The sequence below is a fragment of the Dromiciops gliroides genome, chromosome 6 (genome assembly GCF_019393635.1).
Source record: "Dromiciops gliroides isolate mDroGli1 chromosome 6, mDroGli1.pri, whole genome shotgun sequence".
NCBI classification, from domain to species: Eukaryota; Metazoa; Chordata; class Mammalia; order Microbiotheria; family Microbiotheriidae; genus Dromiciops; species Dromiciops gliroides.
Window position 1 is genome coordinate 219,822,997 of NC_057866.1, and position 8,225 is coordinate 219,831,221.

At 36.6% G+C, this 8,225-nt stretch overlaps 1 pseudogene; it reads left to right on the forward strand.

Moving 5' to 3' along the window:
- The first annotated feature begins 6,841 nt into the window (after positions 1-6,841).
- On the forward strand, positions 6,842-7,618 carry LOC122732585 (annotated as a pseudogene).
- The last annotated feature ends 607 nt before the right edge of the window (positions 7,619-8,225 follow it).

An 8,225-nucleotide genomic window follows, 5' to 3' on the forward strand; every position in this document is an offset into this window, starting at 1 on the left:
CCTCAAGTAACTTACCTACTATCATCTTTTGATAATGGAGCTGACTTTTGACAGCAACCAATTCTGATCCAGAGCCAAAGCCATAACTAAGATGGCACGATCAGGACTTTATCTCAAGGTGCAAATTTAAAAGGTCCTAAATTTACAGGGCATTGGCAGAATTTATAGCTCTTCAGCAAAGACAGGGCTTAGCATCTAGATAGTAAGAATACTTTCCTAAAAATGAGAATCAGTTCTAGCAATGTAAATGTCAAGAACCTTACAAGACAGCTTCTAATAATTGTTGTGAAATTATGAGGAAAAAAGCTTGTCTTCAAAGTGATGTAATAGGTAGGCACTTTCCCTTACTCCTTCATGAAGGGGGTGGTCCATAGGTGTGGAACATTGCACAATATATCAGTTTTTTTCAGTCTATTGGTTTCGATGAATCCTTTATCTTTCTCTTTTAAAAAATGCGTTTTAAAATAAGAGATGGGAGGAGGGATATCCCTGGGAAGAAGGATAGGAAATATAATATAAAAACAAAAGCCAATAAAAATTTATTTAAAAAATAGGAAGGCACCAGATGACAAACTGGGTGAGTTCCCTCTCCCCCTTAGTGACCTCTCCAGAAACAGCTTCACATGGATGTAGGGATCTCTAATCCCTGAGGACAAGCTTTGAGACACTTTTAAATGAGGTGTGCTATGAATCTAGGAGACTGGTTTTCTTGAGGAGCTTCAAAAACTAGCAATAAAGGCAAGTTCAAAAAAGGAGTTAAAATAATTTCAGCAATGTTAGTGATGTCAGAACTAATGCTTATCCTCTCAAGATAACTATTTTTGAAATATAAGACTGACTTAGATAACTAAACATTGGTGATTTTTACAAAATTTTTGTTTCCTTGCTTTATAGTCCTGTCTCAAACTGAAGGAAAGAATATGCTTTACCTGGCTCTCGTCTGGATGAAAGCAATCTCATGTAATTCTTGCTTACTCTCAAATGAAATTAACGGCAATGTACCAAATAAAAGGGAGAGTAGGGTCAACATTATGAGACTAGCCTATCCCTTCTCATACAAGTATAATGAAATTTGTTTTCTCATTCTTCACTTCCCCCACCTCCTTCCCCACACACACACACAAATATATATATATATATATATATATATATATATATATATATATATATATAAGGAAACTATAATGTGGAATGTAGAGAAGAAATTTAGCATAAATCATACATAAAACATTGTTCACAGGTAAACAAATGCAAAGCCCTGTCTGACAAGGCAGAAGGTAGGGAAATGTAAGACAAGTAGGGCATTATGCACAGTTTTGCAATAGTGTACACAGCTAGTATAATCAATGGAAAAAAAATTCTTCAGGATTTTGTTTTGGTTTTTTGTTTTTTTTAATACAGGTCATGAACAAGAATGGCAAAGAGAGAAAGGAGTGTTAGGAAACCTGGATTCTAATCCTGCTTCTGACACTGCATTTCTATATAACCTTGAACAGGTCTCAGTGACCCTTCTGAGTCTCAGTGCCTCATCTACAAAATGAGGGGGTGGATGGGATTCTTTGATTTCTAAGCTTCTTCACAGTTCTAACATTTGATGATATCATAGATACAGACCCTTGAAATGAATGTCAATTGATGAACCTATCAAAACCCAATAAAAAAATTCAGTTTCTTAATAATATCAATTTAGAATGGAAGGGAATGCTGAAAGGTGAAAACGTTGAGTGTTCATTCTTAGACACCACTGTATAGGAATATAAATAAAATAGTGTGTTCAGTGTGAGTAGCCAGTGTTTACATAGTGCCTTAAATTTACAAAGTATTTTCTATTTGTTTTTAATTTGATGGTCACAACAGCTGTACAGAGTAGGAACCACAGAGTTATAGAATCATGGATATGAGGTTGGAAGGAACCTAAGAAACCAGTTATTACAACAGCCTCATTTTCCTGGGGTGGAAATGGACCCACAGTGACTTACCTAAGGTCATATTAGTGGCAAGTTGCAGAGGCAAGATTCGAACCCAGGTCCTCTAACTACTCAGAAAACTGAGACTCAAGAAATGATGACTTTTCCATGGTCACAGGGCTAAAGTCAGAAATAGAATTAAATCTGAATTTCTTTGCATTTCCAAGCCCCATACTCTTTCTACTGCACCATATTTATTATTCTCTAACATATAATGATCCATTATCTTCTAGATCAAATTGCTAAAAGCAATATTCATTTATTCAACAAATACTAAATATGTTTCCTTTATCATACAAAATATACCTCAATTTTTCAGATTCATGATTTCATCAGTGGCTACCTTCCAATATGGATTCATGAATTTCTGTGTGGGGGAGTTGCAGTGGGGGTAGAGATAGGTGCTATAGAAACAATTCCTTGATATTCAACCTTCTAAGGTGGAGGTTGTTAGAACTGAAACTTCCATGAATCATAATTCATTGCCAGGGGAGTACCCAGACCTTCCCAAGATTTTGAAAGCTACCAGAGTTTCTCTTCCTTTGGTATTCAATACTGCACAGTCCCAACCCCACACAGAGGGATTAAAAATCAGGGAAAACTTTAAGAGGAAATGTACTACTAGAGACAGCGAGGGGAGATGGCGAAAGGAGAGAGAGAGAGAGAGAAAGAGAGAGAGAGAGAGAGAGAGAGAGAGAGAGAGAGAGAGAGAAAGAGAAAAAGAGAGAGAGAAGAAAGAAAGATGCATGGTTAGACAAATAGAAATTGTAGAATTATGATTATAATACATATAAAATATATAACAAAAAATAATCTCAAAACTATACTAAGACATTTAGATCACTATATAAATTTTCATTTTATATAATTTTATAAAGATATATATTAGAGTAGGTAGATAAACACATAGATATAGATAATCAGATGTTTTGTTGTTGCTTGGTCATTTTTCAGTGGTTTTTCAACTCTTCATGACCCCATTTTTTCTTGGCAAAGAGATTGGAATGGTTTGCCATTTCTTTCTCCAGCTCATTTAATAGATGAGGAAACTGAGGCAAATAAGGTTAAATGACTTGCCCAGATTTGAATTCAGGAAGATTCATCTTACTGACTGCAGTCCTGGCAGACTATTTACACTGTGCCACCTAGCTGCCCTAACCAGATATGTCACTCAAGCACAAAGTTACCCAAGAGAGAAAAAAAACAGAATTGTTAAGATTCAGTAATTCTATATAATTTTGCACAATTTGTACTTTAATATTAGGAAGTCAGGGGAAAATTCCTCTTAATATGATGATGCTGAGTTCTGGTGGAACATTTTCAACTGACATGTCGAGGGGCTAAGGTTTTATTCTTTGGGATTAAAAAATAACATTTAATCTGATTGAAAGTTAACCAGATCACTGATCTGTAGAACAACTGTGGACTAAATATTCCTTTGGGTTTCATTAGGGCTTAGGCTGCTTTGAGTTAAAGGAACTAAAGCAGAACCCTGATTCAGGGAAAACCAATACAAAATGTTATAAACCCAAGGCTGTCTTATGTATTAACAGTGAGGAAATAACAAGAAAATCAGTGATCTGAAATGAAAAGGATGGTTCAATGCATGTGACTTTACTCAATGTGTCTTGACCTGAAAAGAGAATATTTTATGTGAAGTTAAAGCAATGATGAGCTCTTCCTTAAACACAAATCATTTTCATTTCCTAAATCTTTAATAGAATTGGTTATCAGTTCTGGAGGGTGATTTTAAAAAATACATCTTAAGTCCTATAAAAAGAGGAGTGGGGGAGAGGAGGAAAAGATTACATAGAATGGGAAATAAAACTGCAACTCTTCAAATAAAAAAATATTCTCTGTGGTTCAATATAGATATCAAAATGGGATAATTAGCATTGGAAAGTGGTATGCTTCCCTTTCTATGAAGATGCTAACAGATATTCCTGACTGAATCTTGGATCCACAATCCTTCCCAATCCTACACCTTTCTCTACTTTCTTATCCAAAGTTACAATTGTCATCTCCCTTGACCCATCAGAAGAAACGGTCATGTCTTGTAGCCTGATAATTTTGAATAGAAATACTCAAGTCTTGTGTATTCCCTTTTTTTTAACCAGGACCTTCACCTAGAATACCCTTTTCTAAAGGAGGGTATTTTTTTGTTTGGTTGGTTTTTGTTTTGTTTTGTTTTTGCTGGGCAATGAGGGTTAAGTGACTTGTCCAGGGTGACACAGCTAGTAAGTGTCAAGTGTCCGAGACAGGATTTGAACTCAGGTCCTTCTGAATCCAGGGCTGATGCTTTATTCACTGAGCCACCTAGCTGCCCCCTAAAGGAGGGTATTTGAATAAGGAGCCATGTGTAAGATTAAAATATGTCTGTCAGAAATTCAAAGGATATTAGATCTGATACTATCTGCCCAAATCTACCTCATAATTCTAGAATTACCCCAGTCCATCATGATCTCCCCTACCTATGAATCCCTATAGCATTTGGGTTTTTATTGTTATTCCTTAGAAACAATGTGACAGCTACATTTATACTCTGAGGCACCTAGGTGAACACTGAACTTTGAGACAGAAATACTTGAGGTCAAATCTTGCCTAAGTCATTTAATAACCGTTTGACACTAGCTTTTCTTCAACCTCAGTTTCCTCATTTGTAAAATGAGGTTGATAATAGCATCTACCTCATTAAGTTTTTGTGAGGCTCAAATGAGAAAACCTGTGAAGGGATTTACAGAAAAGTAAGGTGGCTATATAAATGCTTTCTTTCTATTATTATTAATGCTGAGAATGCAACAAATTCTGTACCCCTTCCCTGGCAATTAATACGCATTCTTCATTCTCCTATTGCTTCATTTGGACTGGAATGTGGATCTTGTAAAACAGTGTAATGTCAGGATGCTATAGTAGATTGGTACCACACTGAAAATTTAAATGCCACATTAAGCTAGTATTTTTTTTAATGGAAGTAATACCTTTGCGGGGCATAATGATTGGATTTTTGCCTTGGAAAAGGTACCTAAGTGTTATGGTGGATAGGTTAGACTTGGATACATTAAGAACTTAGTTCCAATTATGTCTCAGACATTTACTAGCTATGTGATCATGGATAAGTGACAACCTTTCTGAACCTTTTTCCTCATTTATAAAATGAGGGTACTAATAACACACTCCTTACAAAGTTTTATGGATTAAATGAGATAACATATGAAAAAGATTTTGATTGATTAGAAATTATTCATTGATAATAATTTTGTACCAAAAGACTTATGGCATAAAATGCTCTCTGCAATCAGAAAAACAACTATGGAGGCTGAATGCAAACCGAAGCATACTATTGTCACTTTTGTTGTTGCTTTTCTGTTATTGTTCTTGTTTATTTTTTCTTGCCTTTCTCCTTTTGTTCTGATTAATGTGGAAATGAGTTTAACATGATTGTGATGTATAACCTATATCAAATTACTTACTGGCTTCAAGGAGGGGGGAGGGAAGTAAGGATGGGAGAAAATTTGAAACTAAAAAAATATCTTTACATGTAATTGAGAAAAATTAAAATAAATAAATTTTAAATAAGAAAATAATTTTGTTAATTGAAAACAAAAAGTTTAGTCCTTTCCTTCCCTTTAAGCTTTGCAAAACTTAAGTACCTTATTAAATGCTTGATATGATGATGGTGATAATGATGAAGTAAGATAGAGATACCAGAGGCAAGTCTAGCAAGAGGTGATGAAGGCCTGAACTAAAGTGGGCAGGGTAGGCTTGTGGTGAAAACGAAAAGAGAATGGATTCAAGAAATTTTATGGAGGTTGAATAAACTGTACTAAGCAACTAAGAGGACATAAGTGGTAAAGAAGACAAAATGTTATTAAACATTATTGTTGCAAACTTGACAATGGGCTACTAGTTCCTTCAGCTATAATAGGGAATTTTAGAAGAAAAGCAGGATTAGGAGATGAGGTTTATTAATCCACTTTAGGACATGGAACTCATTTTTTTATCACACAGTAGTTACCCAACATGCTTCAGCATGTTGAAAACATGGTGAAATACCAGTGGTATTAAAAATTCAAAATGGTGAGCTTTACATAAACATCTGTGCACCTTGAGCGGACAGAACACTTAAATCTGACCGTAGAAATTCCTTTTTTGTAGCTTCAGACTTGTCTGTACTGACTTTATATTCTTTCTACATCCCCTATTCCTCTCCTAGCATTCTCAGTAGATCTAGCCCTTAGGAGTTCCAACTCATACCTTCTCAGTTCTCTCCCTCCTGTTGAGTTTATCTGCAGCATATTAGTTAGCCAGTTGTAAAGTTTGAATTCTGCTCTTAGGTTGTACTCAGCTTCTTACTCTTTTGTGCTGGGATAGCATCAATACCTAGTCTCCCTAGTAGTTATGTGTTTTATGGCTAAACACTACCACACTGAAGTCTAGTAGTCGCTTCCTCCAAGGATCTAAAGTAGTCCTCTTTCTAATTTCTGGTTTTTGCACATTGGAAGTTCTTGTTTCAAAGTTCATGTTTGTTCCCTGGTTGGACCTTTTGTCCAACCCTTGTTTCCTGTCTGAGACATATTTATGGAGCATTTATTTAGTCTATAATAGCTCATAAGTGAACAAACTGAATCCCATTAGCTTCCAAACATTTTTAAAATGACTCTATTCAAATATCCCCACCTGAATACTCTTGTAGAATTATGTCAATTTATCACATACGAATCCTTTCATGTAAATTAATACTTTTTTCCCCTCTTCGTGACTATAATCTCAGCCTCATAAGTATATTCCCTATAAGGGTTTTGAGTTCAACTTATCTTTGTTTCTCAACCAATGGTTCTCTTGCTCCTTCCCTTTTCCGTGCTGCGGCTGCGGCCATGAGTATGCTCAGGCTTCAGAAGAGGCTTGCCTCTAGTGTCCTTCGATGTGGAAAAAAGAAGGTATGGATTGACCCCAATGAGACCAATGAAATTGCCAACGCCAATTCCCGTCAGCAGATCCTGAAGCTGATTAAAGATGGGCTGACCATCCAGAAGCCTGTTACTGTCCACTCCCGTGCCAGATGCCGGAAAAATACTCTGGGTCGATGGAAGGGGAGTCACATAGGCACTGGTAAGAGAAAGGGTACTGCCAATGCTCTTATGCCTGAGAAGGTGACCCAGATGAGGCGAAAGAGTATTCTACGGCTGTCTACTCCGAAGATAACATGAATGCAAAAAGACTGACCGCCACATGTACCACAGCCTGCACTTGAAGGGGAAGGACAATGTGTTCAAGAATAAGCGGATCCGGGGCAGCTAGGTGGCGCAGTGAATAGAGCACCGGCCCTGGAGTCAGGAGGACCTGAGTTCAAATGCGGCCTCAGACAGTTGACTCGTACTAGTTGTGTGACCCTGGGCAAGTCACTTAACCCCAATTGCCTCAACATAAAACAAACAAACAACACACACACACACACAAAGAATAAGTGGAACCTCATGGAGCATATTCATAAACTGAAGGCAGGCAAAGCCCGGAAGAAGCTCCTGGCTGACCAGGCTGAAACTCGCTGGTCCAAGACTAAGGAAACACTTAAGCTTCGGGAAGAGCGTCTACAGGCTAAGAAAGAGTAGATCATCAAGACTTTGTCTAAGGAGGAAGAGACCAAGAAATGATTTGCCCTTCTCTCACATAGTACCCCTCTATTTGGCTCACAATAAAACTTGACAGACTGTCAAAAAACAAACGGGGGCATCTAGGTGGCCCAGTAGATAGAGCACCGGCCCTGGAGTCAGGAGGACCAGAGTTCAAATCCGGCCTCAGACATATAATACATATATGTATTTGTGTGTGTATATGTATTATATACACATGTATGCATACTTACATATGTATTTTGTAGATGCATACACATATCTGTATATACATGTAAATAGACGTGTAACATATTTTATAGAATGAAATTATATATACACACATTAAATTTGAGATTCAGATACCTGTTTTGGGGCAGGTCTTCTAAGGACCTTGTCCTCAATTTATTCATCTTTAAAATGAGACATTTAAATTAGGTGTTCTGTGAGGTGACTTTTTGCCCTCACAGGAAAGAGAAAGTATATCCAGTTTGAGATCAGTGAAGGGATCATTAGGGAAATAATTTTTACATCTTAGCCTTGAAATAGTAATTATTATCATCATCATTTATAAAGCATTTTAACAACATGCTTCACATGTGATTGGTATTAAGTAGTCACTTATGTTAAATGAACTTTGATTCTAATC